The sequence below is a fragment of the Myodes glareolus genome, chromosome 6, assembly GCF_982192425.1.
Source record: "Myodes glareolus chromosome 6, mMyoGla1.1, whole genome shotgun sequence".
Taxonomy (NCBI): domain Eukaryota; kingdom Metazoa; phylum Chordata; class Mammalia; order Rodentia; family Cricetidae; genus Myodes; species Myodes glareolus.
Genome location: NC_142031.1, coordinates 10,167,271 through 10,181,382, shown reverse-complemented (window position 1 = coordinate 10,181,382; position 14,112 = coordinate 10,167,271).

Genomic DNA, 14,112 nt, shown 5'->3' with positions numbered 1-14,112 from the left:
CTTCAAATGCCTCTCACAATCCTCAAGTGCAATGTTCAAGGTCTCTCACCCAAACTATGATTTGAATTTAATCAATGGTACTTGTTGGGAGGATCTGTGAAATGGATACAGTTTCTATTATGCCAAAAAGCTTTTGAACCCAAAGCCAGGCTGAGCACTTGGAAGACAAAGGTCAAAAGATCTCTGTGAGCTAAACGATATTCTGGGCAGCATGTGGTTGATAGATGGAGTACAAATTCTATTTGGTCTTAATTAAAGAGAAAAATGAGAGAGAGTTAGATATTAGGGGTGAAAGCTGAAAGATCAGAGAAGCAGAGGAGCAAACCACTAATTCTTACCTCTAGGAAATCCTCAGACCAAATATGTTCTCAACAAGTCCTCAGACTGAATGCCTTGAGCTCCTGTTTCCTCCTGCCTTATATTCCTCTCCCCATCCAGTCATATCCCTACCTGTCTCCACCTCCCTAGTGTCGGGATTCAAGATGTGTGACTCCTAAATACTATATGCTATTCTCATGGTGATAAGGGATTTTAAAGAACCTCTTAATATACTTACTGATTCACAATATGCAGAAAGAGTTGTCTTGCGTATTGAAACTGCTGAATTTATACCAGATGATATGGAATTGATTTCATTATTTACCCAGGTGCAACACATAATCAGGAATAGGCTTTGTCCTATATACATAGCACACATCCAAATCCATACAAGTCTGCCTGGTCCTCTAGCACAAGGTAATGCAGAAATTGTTCAATTATTGATTGGAAGAGTATTGCAGACCTCCGAATTTCATAAAAAATATCATGTCAATAGAAAAGTATTACTTGCTCTTTCTATATCCAAACACTGCTACCTTCAGGGACTAACCCAAAAGCTACTCAAATAAATGAGTTCTGGCATATGGATGTGTTCCACTTTTCAGAATATGGAAATTTAAAATATGTACAACCTTTCATTGACACTTATTTTGGTTTTCAGTGGGCAACTGCTTTAATCTAGGAAAGGCTGATTCAGTAATCACACATTTATTAGAAGTTATTGCCATCATGGGTATACCTGCACAAATAAAGACAGGTAATGTTCCAGCATATGTCTCTAAAAAAATGAAACAGTTTAAGGCTTATTATATTAAGCATATTGCTGGTATACCACACAATCCTACAGGTCAAGCAGTTATAGAAAGGTCAAATTGAACTATAAAGGATATGTTAAATAAACCGGGCAGTGGTGGTGCACACCTTAATCCCAGCACTCGGGAGGCAGAGGCAGGCAGATCTCGGTGAGTTGGAGACCAGCCTGTTCTACAAGAGCTAGGTCCAGGACAGGCTCCAAAGCTACAGTGAAACCATGTCTCGGAAAACCAAATAAAAAGGATATGTAACACAAACAGAAAACGGTGGGAATTATCCCCAGAAATAGATTACATAATGCTTTATTAACCTTGAATTTTCTTAATGCTAATGAGAAAGGGACAATAGCAACAGAGAGACATTGGATAATAGAGAAGTTTGAATTAAATCAACCAGTTTATTTCAAGGATGTGTTGACTTCACAGTGGAAGCCAGGAGATGTGCTACACTGGGGAAGGAGCTTTGCTCTTGTTTCCACAAGAGAAGAAAAAGTATGGGTACCAACAAAATTGAGAAAGATTTGGTTTCAAAAGGAGAAACCTCTTATGTTGGAGGGAGTGGCTGCTTGTTTATCCTGGCTGCCTAGCAAGCTTACACCTGAAATAACAACATAGAAACTGTATTAATTACAATACTGTTTGCCCATTAGCTCTAACTTCTTATTGGCTAACTCTTCCATCTCAGTTTAACCCATCCCCATTAATCTGTGTATCACCACATAGCTACGGCATACCAGCAAGATTCTAACTGGCATTCATCTGACTTGGAGGATACATAGCTTCTCTGTGACTCTGCTTTCTTCCTCACAGCATTCAGTTCTGTCGTCTCTGCCTACCTAAGCTCTGCCCTATCAGGCCCAAAGCATTTTCTTTATTCATTAACCAATGAAAGCAGTACAAGAACAGAAAAACCTTCTACACCATTTCCCCTCTTCTGTTTAAACAAAAAGGACAGCTTTAAGTTTAACATAGTAAAATTACATATAGCAAAACAGTAATTAATCAAAAATTACAGTTACAATATTTATATATACTTTATCTTTTACCATAACAAAGGAAAACTGTAACTATAAGTCTCTATTTATTTTTCATATCCATCAAAGACTCCAGAAGGATATAATATTGCCTAAATAAACAGGAAGTGCATTGTAAGCAACTTATAAAACTCTAGAATTGACAGAGATATCTTGCTGCCTCTATGGTCAAACAAAGTTCTTCTGTACCGTTGGGGCATCCATCTTCAGCCTACAGACCAATAGTATCCAGCAGACTTTTCCATGAAGCAGGAAAATTCAAAGACAGTTCAGTCACTCTTTTCTGTATCCTGCACAAGGTCTCACAGGCTCTTTCATGAATCAGGAACCTCGAAGGATCATCTCACTTTTGGCAAGTTCAGCAGTCATCTCTCTGTGGGTTCTTCATGTCCAGTTTATGCAACAGTCCAGGCAAGAGCAATTTCTTGCCCAAATGGCTAAGCAACTGCATAAGGAGCCTCTTTGATGTCCATCTTCTTCAGGAAGTAGCTTGGTGCAGCCGGGAGCAGATGTGTCTCATTATCATGAAAAGTACTAAATTTTTAAAATATTTAAATGCCATATTCTGAAGGTCTCTGAAAGATTTGAAGAATCCCTGTTCATCTGAAGTACTTTTCTGTACATTCAGAAAAATCTAACTAACATGACTACAAACTTGACTATTATAAAGGATATTCTACTAACCTATATTTCTTTATTATACATTACATTTTTAAATGAAGTATACAATTGCAATACCTTAATCAAGAGCAGAAATATACATATAAAAATTTGACCTTAAATTTGTATCAATAATCCAAAATCCATACTAATGCAAATTATTCATATCTATATCATATCACCCTTTTAATGTAAACAAAGAGCTATAAACAATATTTGGGAATATGGGAATAGTTATTTCCCTCTAAACTACTTCCTGCTGTGTGGAGGTGCTGTTAATCAGGTCTTTCATGGTATATCCTATGTGCTACATTCAATCAGTCACAAATGGGTAAAGTAACTATTTGCGGGTGTTCATGGCAACATTTCAGGAGGCGTTGGTCCATGAAACCATATTGGTGTAGAAGCAATCTACAGATTCTCATCTTCTGTGAAAACAAAAGAAGAACCTCCTTTTCAAAGAACCACATCCTTAGAACCAAATTCTGAAGTCAAGATATCTTTATAATATACATGCTGGTTTAGCTTAGGATCCCATACAATGAAATGTCTCTATGTATAGCTCCTCCATAGTCAAAAAATTCAAAGATAACACAAAAAAATACATAAGCCAGACTCTCTTTGATTTTTCCATTTTTATGTGGCTTATTTTTCTTTACTTCCTTTAATCTATGATTGTCTGTACTCTGACTCCTTAAAGACTTTACCTCTTCTTAAGGCATTACTTTATGTCTTATATACTCTTTTTCATCTCTCTCCCAAACCTATGTACATTTATTCAACACTGGCAAATTTATGTTTGCATCTTTTCTTACTGCATTGTCTGTTATTCTCTACTGTCCTGAAGAGCTTTTAAAATGGTAAGCTGCTTGGTTGAAACTGCTCTAGATGTTGGCTTCACTTCTCTCCTGCTCACAGCACCATCCAAATGCTTTGTCTCCTGCAAGAGCCAGCAGTCACACTAGCAACACAGGCCAGAAAGCTGGCATTTTAATACTGCCACTTTTTTCCCTGCTGTGGCTGCTGAGTCAGGAAAATCTCACTGTGGCACACTGCCAGCAAATAGCAAAAAGCTGTGTTAAATTCTCTCTCTATTTTATCTTCTAGAATTCCTTTTTCAAGCCCCCTCCAGTTTTAAGTGGAGTTAGTTGATTTTTTTGGGCCGCCAATTGTTGGAGGGAAGGGCCACTTGTTTATCCTGGCCACCCGGCAGGCTTATACCAAAAATAATCACACAGAAACTGTATTAATTAAAACACTGCTTGGCCATTAGCTATAACTTCTTATTGACTAACTCTTACATCTTAGTTTAACCCATCTCCATTAATCTGTGTATTGCCACATGGCCTTGGCTTACCAGCAAGATTCTAACTGGCATCAATCTAAGGCAGAGGCTCCATGGCTTCTCTGTGACTCTGCTTTCTTCCTCCTGGCATTCAGTTCTGTCTTCTCTGCCTACCTATCAGGCCCAAAGAAATTTCTTTATTTATTAACCAATAGAAGCAATACGTGAACAAAAACTCCCTACACCACTCTTGATAAAGAGAAATGACAGCTCATCCATAATGGTGAAACCATACAGATGATAAGAAAACCTCATAAGGGTTGGGGCAGGCTTATGTTCTTGTCTCTGCAGGAAAATAATCAACTTAAAAATTCAAGAGACCCTGGATGTTTGAATGCTGTCAGATTGAACAAAAACTATCTACTAAGGATCATTCAGAAAAGGGATCACAATTTTTGAATTCAGGTAATTGATACACATGTATTTAAACATATATCTATATGTGTATTTTTATATTTATGAATATATAGAGCTGGTTTTGGAGTTGAACAACAGTGCTGTCCTTCTCTAAATCAAAGCATGTTGTTAAATGAAAAATTTAGAGTTTCTGTCTCATGCCAAGTGCTATTTTGTATGGAACATAAAGCAAAAAGAATTTACTAAAAAATTTACTTTTCTTCATATCTATTTTTGTCTCTATCATACCTTTCATTGAATATATATATATATATATATATATCTTATACAACTATATGAATTATGTTTAAATTTTCCACAATGAATAATAGATTTTCCACCTTTGAAGTTTCCAGGAAGAAGATGGGGCCCTACAACAACAACTCCACCTGGTTGATATGACATCATGATGCTGAGAGAACTCCTACAAAACCTGTTTTGGGTACCAACTGTTCAAGATGTCTCCAACTTGGGTAGCTGAAATTTTTACAGCGTTCTCGCTAGACCTCCAAATAGGAACCTCAGAAAAACCCTACCAAATTTTCAGCGACAATTTGCAATTATACCAGACAGTAATCTTGGAACTTAACCATCATTTTACTTTCACAGTGTCCCATAGAAAGAGCATTGCCCCAATGACAACTGGAAGTAATTCTAGAAGACAACATCTCTTCTCCCAGAAAAGTTTTCCTCAGGGTTAGGGACATCATTTAGGGGTTGATTATAATTGGTATAGGGTTGGAGGTTGGGGGGAAATTTTATAGACTCAGGGATCTCTTTGGAGAAAAAAGGAAAAATTGGATGGGATAATAGATTAGTATATGCTTACTCACACTAATAATAATAGTGTTTGATAGAGTTAATATTTGTGAGCTATTATTTATAGATAATTTACATTGGTATCGATTCATGTATATTGATACAAACTTAAATGTATTGGATATGTTTGTATTTTCATCCACTATATTTCTATATCTAGGCGAAATTATTTTATTGTATTGTATGCATGTATGCTTCTACTTCTGTTTTAAACATTTTTGTATATTGATACAATTTTAGGATATAATTACGTATTGCAATGAACATTTCTACCTGTGATGAAAATACTTACAGATAGTTTACATTTTGAGGTCATTGTCCTCATTTGTTGCATAGTTGTTTATTGTATAATATTCTAATATGAAATCTTAGTCTTTTTTTGTTTTTTTGAGACAGGGTTTCACTGTAGTTTTAGAGCCTGTCCTGGAACTTGTTCTTGTAGACCAGGCTGGCCTTGAACTCACAGAGATCCACCTGCCTCTGCCTCCCAAGTGAAATTAAAGGCATGCACCACCACTGCCCAGCAAAGTCTTAGTCTTTAAGTTACATATGTAGAACTAGAGAGGGAGGGTGATGTGGGGAGGGGGAGGGAAAAGGGAGGCAGAGAGGAGGTGGAATATTTTAATAAATAAATAAATAATAAAAAGAATTTTAGATCAAAAGTCATCTATGTTTGTCATACTTATAATTAGACTAACCAGGTTCTTCAGATACATAGGAGTCTTATCTGCATATATGAGTAATCTTCGACCACTTCAAAGAGCTGTTGAATATGGCCTTTTAACAACACAGGGTTCTGTTGAAATGATACATGATTGCTCCTGGCAGCAGTGATCTATTACTGAGAGAATATTGAGAACCAAAGACACTCCACTTGGAGCTTGTTTCCTTCTTGACAGAACTGGACTTTGGGCAAGGAACTGCCCATGCCTCAACCACTGACAAGGTACATGGAATTTGGAAATGGATAATCAGGACTGTCAAATCTTGCCAAGACAGGATAAGATGGTTTTGAATAACTTTCTGACTCAAAATGGTCTGTCATTTACTCTAGGCCTTAGCCAAAGATGATTGCTTCAATGTTGCAAATGAGACTTTGGGTGAATGCCAAGGTAGCCAGTTATCTCTGTCATTTGTTGCACATTTTGGAATTTGCTTGATTGCATTTCCTGCTGACTCAAGTACTATTATTTTCCTTCTCAGATCTCCGATGGGGTTGAAGACTAGATAGTTGTAGTTACTTTCCTCTCGTGACTTGGCCACGTTATTTATTATACATGACTTAAACTCATTAGGATAGGATATTTATTGAATATATTTGTTCTTATTGTATATAATTCTGTATTTGGCTTAGAACTCTCTTATTTGTTTGTTTGTTTGTTTGGTTGGTTGGTTGGTTGGTTGGTTGGTTGGGTTTTCGAGACAGGGTTTCTCTGTGGCTTTTGAGTCTGTCCTGGAACTAGCTCTTTTAGGGCAGACTGGCCTCGAACTCACAGAGATCCACCTGCCTCTGCCTCACAAGAGCTGGGATTAAAGGCATGTGCCACCACTGCATGATGAACAATCTTATTTAAACAAAAAGGGGAGGTGCTGTTGAAATCATACAGGAAATAGCCCTTAAGTTACCCATTCACTGGGGTGATGCCTCTTTACTATTTATACCAATATAAACTGTGCATCTGCTCTCTTTTCTGGCTGTGGGATTCAGTTGCTCTTCTCCATCCCACCAGAGGATATTTATTTGTAAGTCTACCCCTATCCTTAGCACTTCTGATCTCAGTCACTTTGACAGGTGTAAGATGGTATCTCAGAGTCATTTTGATTTGGATTTCTCTGATTTAAGGATGTTGACCAATCCCTTTAATGTTTTTTGGCTGTCTGAGATTCTTCTGTTGAGCATGCTCTGTTTAGATCTGGACTCATTTTAATTGGATTATTTTGCATTTTGACATCTAATTTCTTGAGATCTTCATATATTTGGAGATCATTCCTCTTCAGATTTGGTATTGGTGAAAATATTTTCCCATTCTATAGGATTTTTTATTTACTATGTCCTTTAGCTTAGAGAAGATTTTCCATTTCAGAAGGTTCCATTTATTGTTTTTTACTCTCAGTTTCTGTGTTCTTGGTGTTATATTTAGGAAGTAGTCTCTTGTGCCAATGCATTCATGGTTCATTCCCACTTTTTCTTCTATACGGTCAGTGTAACTGGATATGCCCACTTGAGTTTTGTGCATGGCAATAGTTATGAATCTGATTGCAATCTTTTTTATGTCAATATCCAGTTATGCCAGCACAATTTGTGGAAGAAGCTTTCTCCTTTTCATTGCAAAACTTTGGCTTCTTTATCAAAAATTAGGTGTTCATAGGTGTAAGGGTTAATATCAGGGAATTTGATTCAATGACATTGGTCCCTACATCTGTTTTTATGTCAATACAAAACTGTTTTATCAGCCAAATGGTGGTGGCACAAGCCTTTAATTCCAGCACTCAGGAGGCAGAGGCAGGCAGATCTCTATGAATTCGAGGCTAGCCTGGTTTACAAGAGCTAGTTCTATGATAAGCTCAAATGTTACAGAGAAACCTCGTCCTAAAAAACAAAATACAAATTACTACAGCTCTGTTGTTGAGTTTGAAGTCAGGGATGGCAATGTCCCTGAAACTTCCTTTCTCGTACAGGATTGTTTTGAAGAATTGCCTAGGGAATATAATGGGAATTGCCTTGAATCTGTGGTAAGATGGCCATTATTATTATGTTGATCTTACCTATTGAAGAGCATGGAAGATCTTTCCATTTTCTGATTTCTTCAATTTCTTTCTTCAAAGACTTAAAGTTCTTGTCAAATAGATCTTTCACTTCCTTGGATAGAGTTACCCCAAAATATTTTATGCTGTTTGTGACTATTATAAAAGGTGATGTTTCTCTGATTTCCATCCTCTTCTTTCTTCTTTGTGTCTAGGAGGGTTACTGATATTTTTAGTTAATCTTGCATTCCTCCACATTTCTGAAGGTGTTTATCATCTGTGGAACTTCCGTGGTAGAATTTTTTTGGGTGACTAATATATATCTGCAGTTAATGAAAGTTGGACTGTTTTGATGCTCATTAATGGCATTAATAGAGAATGGATCCCATGATTTTGAATGATCGTTTTCTGTAGACTAGACTCGCCTAAATAGCATAGGGACACATCTGCTCAAGGTCCTTAGTATGGAGAATCAAGGCAAGTACTACCTCCTCAATATTGTTCACCTATTTTATATTTACACCAGAATTCCATTTATTCATACTGGGTGATACTGAGGGAATCTGATAAATATTTTTTCTTCTACAAGTAAGTGACCAGCCTCCCAGTTGGACAGCCCAGATCACAAAATTTTCACATGTTTATTTTTATTTTTTATTTTTATTTTTTTGTTTGTTTTTGGTGTTTCAAGGCAAGATTTCTCTATAGCTTGGGGACTGTCACAGAACTAGCTCTTGTAGACCAGGCTGGCCTCAAACCTACAGAGATCCAACTGCCTCTGCCACTCAAGCACTGGGATTAAAGGTGTGCACCACCACTGCCTGGCCCATGTTTATTTTTAAATTATGCAATAAGGTCTGAGGAGTACACTAGTCCTGTTTACCTCATCTCAAATACTAAATAAGTCACATCATCACCCACAGCAAAACACTTGCCCTAAATTTGTCCTCTTTCTCTGTGGTACATTTCCACTAAAAGCTCTGGCTTTCTCTCCGAATCTTTTGAATACTTAAATATCAACATTCAGTATGGAAATAAACTGTGGTTCTGTGATGAAGGGGGTGACTATTTAGCAGTATAATTCAGAAAATTTCTGGGTTTGGCTTTATTATTTGTTTTCAAGACAATGGTAGCAAAGGCTTTGGTTAGATACTTTGGACCTGTCACTTATATAGAATAGGCCGCACTCTGTGTGCTGTGTGGTGCTCAATTGCTCTAAACATGAAACTGCTTTTTCCTGACATGGACTTTGTGATACAGTTCCCCGTGTGGAACAATGAATTCTGATTTTCTGAGTCCTCCTGATCCAATGATTCATGTTTCACTGTGAATCATCTAATGAAATCCACCAACATCATTTATTTATTTATTTTTATTGAGCTCTAACATATTTTTCTGCTCCCCTCGTTGCCTCTCTCCTCTCCCTTTCAATCCTCCCCCAAGGTCCCCATGCTCTCAATTTACTCAGGAGATCTTGTCTTTTTCTACTTCCCATGTAAATTAGATCTATGTAAGTCTCTCTTAGTGTCCTCATTGTTTCTAAGTTCTTTGGGATTGTGGTTGTTAGACTGGTTTTCTTTGCTTTATAGTTAAAACCACCTATGTGTGTGTACATGTGATAATTGTCTTTCTGTGTCTGGGTTATCTCACTCAAATAATGTTATCTAGTTCCATCCAAGTGCATGCAAAATTAAAGATGTCATTATTTTTATCTGCTGTGTAGTACTCCATTGTGTAAATTTTCTTTATCGATTCTTCAGTCAAGGGGCATTTAGTTTGTTTCCAAATTCTGACTATGACAAACAAAGCTGCTATGAGCATAGTTGAGCACATGTTATTGTGGCACGATTGAGCATTCTTTGGATGTGTACCCAAAAGTGGTATTAGTCAGTCTTGAGGAAGGTTGTTTTCTAATTTTCTGAGAAGTTGCTGACATCCAAAGGGGTTATACCAGCTTGCATTCCCACCAACAATGCAGAAATATTCCACTTTCCCCACAACCTATCCAGCATAAGTTGTCATCAGTGTTTTTGATCTTGGCCATTCTTACAAGTGCAATATGAAACCTCAGAGTTGTTTTGTTTTGCATTTCCCTGATGACTAAGGATGTTAAGCATTTCCTTAAGTGTCTTTCAGACATTTTAGATTCCTCTCTTGAGAGTTCTCTGTTTAGGTCTGTACTCCATTTTTTTATTGGATTATTTTTTTTTGGTGACCAATTTCTTGAGTTCTTTGTATATTTTGAATATCAGACCTCTGTCTGATGTGGGGTTAGTGAAGATCTTTTCCCTTTCTGTACGCTGCTGTTTTGTCTTGTTGACAGTGCCCTTTGCTATCCAGAAGCTTTTCAGTTTCATGAGGTCCCAGTTATTAATTGTTTTTCTCAGTGTCTAGGCTACTGGTGTGATATTTCAAAAGTGGTTTCCTGTGCCAATGTGTTCAAGTGTACTTCTAACTTTCTCTTTTATTAGGTTCAGTGTGGCTGGCTTTATGTTGAGGTCTTTGATCCATTTGGACATGAGTTTTGTGCATGGTGATAGATATGGGTCTATTTTCATTTTTATACAAGTTGAAATCCAGTTATGGCAGCACCACTAGTTAAATAGGCTTTCTTTTTTCCATTTGGTATTTTTTACTTCTTTGTCAAAAATCAGGTGTTCAAGGATGTGTAGATTGATAATCGGGTCTTTTAATCAGTTTCATTGGTCCTCCTATCTGAAAGCAGATACCAGGCTGCTTTCAGCACTGTAGTTCTGTTGTAGAATTTGAAGTCAGGGATTGTGATCCCTCCAGAATTTCTTTTATTGTACAGTATTGTTTTGGCTAAACTTTTTTTTTTTACTTTTCCATATGAAATTGAGTAACATTCCTTCAAGTTCTGATGAAGGAGAGAGGGCTCTTTGTTCTGTCCCACCCAGCTAGCTTAACCCTGAAATACCCACACACAAATTGTATTAATTAAATCACTATCTGGCCAGTGCCTCTAGCCTCTTATTGGCTAACTCTCACATATTAGTTTAACCCATCTCCTTTAATGTATATTGCTACTTGACTGTGGCTTACTGGCATGAGTCTAACCAGCATCTGTCTCTGGCAGGAGAGACATGGTGTCTGCCACTCTGCTCTTCTTCCCAGAATTCTGTTCAGTATTCCCCACATACCTGAGTTCCATACTATCAACTAGGCCAAGGTAGTTTTTTGATAACCAAAGAAAACAACACAAATACAGAAGGACCTCCTACACCAAAGGTCTGTAAAAAATTTTGCTCAGATTTTGATGGGTATTGCATTGAATCTGTAGATTGTTAATGGTAAGATTGCAATATTTACTATGTTAATTCTGCCTACCGAAGAGCATGGGAGATCTTTCTACTTTCTGGTATCTTCTACAATTTCTTCTTCAAATATTAAAATTTCTTGTCATACAGGTCTTCCACTTCCTTGGTTAGTTATTCTGAGATATTTTATGTTATTTGTAGCTATTATGAAGGGTGTTGATTCTCTGATTTATTCTCCAGACCTTCTATCATCTATGTACAAGAGAGCTACTGATTTTTTTAAGTAATCTTGTATCCTGCTACATTAATGAAAGTGTTTATAAGTTGTAGAAGTTTCTTAGTAAAATTTATGGGATTGCTTATATAAACTATCATATCATCAGCAAGCAGTGAGAGTTTGACTTCTTCCTTTCCAATTCCTGACATCATTTCTAAAGGTGTTAACAAAAATACATTTGTAAGGCTGTCATGCAACCTAATTTTCAAAATTGGCATCTTCCTAGGGACATAATTTCCACAAAAAATGAGTGATGTCATAAAAACTAGCATAACTGTCCTTGTATATCTTTAGAGACAAAATTTCATCATGTGTTTTTTGGAAATCAGATGCAGAACCCCAGGGAAGAGAATGTCAATGTTTTCTCAATGGATAAGAAAACATCTGCCAACATTTTTTAAAAAAAGGATTCGTGAATGCTTAAGTAGCTTCCCATTTGGCCAGAGAAATAAAAACAGGTGGCCATACCCAGGTGCCAAGTTCATGTGCTGATCCAGATGGCCTGTCATAATTCAACTGCCCAGGCTTAAAGCAGAAAAACATGCTTACTTTGGTTTTCTTCTTCTTTCTACGGGACATTTTGTCTCAGGAGGCCAGTTTCATCCATCCCAGGTGCTTTTGGAGAATGAAGCAGAAGGAAGAATATGATAGAGAATCGCGAACACATTATACCTTTCTTATTGTCCCAGCACATAAAACATATGCTGCTGAGTTTTGGGAAGACATTTTGCATGCAATGTAAGTGCCTTTGTATTTTCTATGTAAATTTCATCATGGATATTCCATGAGGGGTCAAGAGGGTGAACATATGAACAATGCCTTGAATCATCTGCCCTGTTCTCCCAACCTACACACCAATAAACAACAGTACATTCTTTTAGAGACTACATATTTTTCTACTTTTTATTTTTCCAGAGAATGTTCTATTTTTCTCCAGGTTACCCTCCAAATTACCAGACTGGGTGCTGTGTGAAGAAGTACTCTATACCTATTCCATCACATATATCCTGCCTCGTCACTGTTTCCACAGCACAGTAGCAGGTGATGCCTAATCTAAAGACACCCCATTCCATTTCAATGAATTCAATCCAAAGTGGGTACAAGTAAATGGCCAAAGAATCACCTAACAGACATACCATCAATGTGTAGCTCCTATGTTCATTGCTAGGACAACTAACATTTGGGATACAGCTATCTGTGGAGAGCTTTCATACAGATATTTAATTACCCTCTCAGATGCTCTACATGTGGTCACACTAAACCTTTTAAAGATGCATCAAGAATGGAAGACCTGTCCACTCTGAACTTCCTATAAGCTCCACTTTCTCCATTGTTCACATATATGCATGCACAACCACTGTCCATTAATTTCAATGTCTCTTTCTTCAATCAAACGTTAGTGTAAAGACGGAATGTACAGAATGGAAATGATAGGTTTGCATTCTTTAAAAGTGAAGCTGTCACTAATAGTGGTGACTGCTCCGTTCTGCCATCACTTGCTTTAATGACAGCTGTGGAATTTGATAGTTGGCACTATTTAAGAGTCATATGTATTTTCTTTCCATCTCTAAGTTGTTTGTTTTCTGACCCTCAAATCACATTTAACTGTCATGTTTTTCTGTAAGTCATTTTACCAACTTTAGAAATATACATACTTTTATTTTATCAATTGTTAACATTTGATCAATTGTTAACAGAACTTTAATCTACTAGGCCACTCTAGTAGCTCAAATCAAAACTAAGTTTCTTAATTCTTAGTTTACAGGAGTTAGTGTTTGAGATTCACAAGTTTTAATCTCAGATTCCTGTTTCAAGTTACTGAAATTTTCAATGATATATTTTCTGTGTGGTAATAAAGAATATTCTAAAATTTTTATTTTCAAAATATACAGATAAATGTCTATTTTCATACATAAAAACACCACAGTGGTACAGTTTCTAAGTGGTAAAGTGATAGTATTTAATTTTGAATGAATTATTGAAATTGAAAATGTATGTTTGATGTTTAATAGTCAGATGATAGGCAGAGTTAGGAGGAAACAGCCATTTTTATTCTTCCCATACACAGAAACACAAATTGGAATCATTCTCTTCCAAATGACTTGTTACCCCATTTTATCACATAAAACTCCATAAATATTTTCCATACGGTTTACAACTAAGGTCTTCTATTTGGCAAACATCTAATACTGGCACATACAAATCCCAGTAGGATACCAATGTTGTATTAGGTTAACTGGAAAGATATCTGGAAGGATATTTTCCAGAAGAAAATGTATGCTGGTGGGATACACTCAGTGTGAATATATGGTATACCGGTTTAAACATAAAATAGGTGAGCAATAATAGGGAGGAATTACAAGCCCTGAATTTCTTCACTCAGGACTTGGAGCAACTATAGCCCCATGCCTTTGAGGTGAGTCTAGTC